Source organism: Meles meles, chromosome 6 (genome assembly GCF_922984935.1).
Source record: "Meles meles chromosome 6, mMelMel3.1 paternal haplotype, whole genome shotgun sequence".
Lineage (NCBI taxonomy): Eukaryota > Metazoa > Chordata > Mammalia > Carnivora > Mustelidae > Meles > Meles meles.
Window position 1 is genome coordinate 127,728,372 of NC_060071.1, and position 1,454 is coordinate 127,729,825.

Consider the following 1,454-nt stretch of genomic DNA (forward strand, 5'->3'; position numbering starts at 1 on the left):
TCAAACATGAATGAAATTCATATCCTGCTATGGTGGATAATAGTAGTTGATATATACAGATATGTAAAGGAATCATGACTTAAATGCAATAGGGGTGATGGGCTAGTTGTCAGTTAAACATCAGGGTCTTGATCTCAGCTTAGGCCTTGATCTCAGGGTTGTGAGTTCAAACCTCATTTTAAGCTCCACATTAGGCATGGAGCCTACTTTAAAAATGAATGAAAGAGTGAATGCATGAATTAATGCTGTAAGCCATAATCACAAGGTATACTAAGAACAACATTTAACCCAGATTGTCTTATTTCATGCATGCCTAAATCCAACTTGCATGTTTATTTTCCCTAAGTTTTTCTTCCCTCTTTCTTTCCCAATTTCCCTGTCTTCTGGAAACACACATATTGATGAATCCACAAGATCCTATTTTACTAATTCTTTGCAAATTGTTACTTTAATCCTTTTGCATAAACTTCTGAAATTTTCATTTATGTTTCCTCATTAATAAATTATAGGGAAAGGTTTATTAGTACATGATTTCTCAAAGTTTATGAGGCTCCTTTTTTATATCATGAAAATGCATTTTTTCCTAACTTATTCCTTCCTTATTATGCTTTGAGTCCCCTTTTCCCATTCCAGTAGGTGGTGGGTCTATGGGGGAAAGAGGAGCATCTTACATATCATTATTTTTTTAGCTTTGTGCAGTGGCAGTATCGTAGCCAATGAGGTTTATCCGAGGCGCGATTATTGCTAATTACATATGATTATTTTCTTTCTTTTTTTTTTTAAAGATTTTATTTATTTATTTGACAGATAGAGATCACAAGTAGGGAGAGAGGCAGGCAGAGAGAGAGAGAGAGAGAGAGGAAGCAGGCTCCCTGTCCAGCAGAGAGCCCGATGCGGGGCTCGATCCCAGGATCCTGGGATCATGACCTGAGCGAAAGGCAGAGGCTTTAACCCACTGAGCCACCCAGGTGCCCCACATATGATTATTTTCTAACAATCTTGGTATTTTTTAGGGCTAGAGATATTACGGCTCTCAGGGAGTCATGCTGTCTTAAAAATATTAGCCAAAATGTCTTCTGGAGAAACCTCTACCTAGGTTTCCATGTTACAGTCTTACCAGTGTTTTTCCTTTACAAATGAAAAAAAGGGAACATAAAAACTAAATATAATTTTGTTGGATCACATTATTTGTTTTCTTTTCTTCCTTCCTTCCTCTATTATTATTATTGTTGTTGTTGTTGTTGTTAATTTATAGGATTTGATATGTTTTTTGGCATGTAGGGATGTATTAGAAAGTTTTATGGAAATAAGATTTATATGCCTCTTGTCAGACACTGTCCCTGTAAGGAAAGTTGTCACTGTGATGAATCTCCTCTATGAAATCGTAAGTTACCATTCTCTGGGGAAAAATGTATTGTACATGTGGATCGCTGTTAATAAGGCGTGATTCACAC

At 36.4% G+C, this 1,454-nt stretch overlaps 1 pseudogene; it reads left to right on the top strand.

Annotated features, from left to right (window-relative positions):
* Window positions 1-687: 687 nt before the first annotated feature.
* Window positions 688-817, top strand: LOC123945277 (annotated as a pseudogene).
* The last annotated feature ends 637 nt before the right edge of the window (window positions 818-1,454 follow it).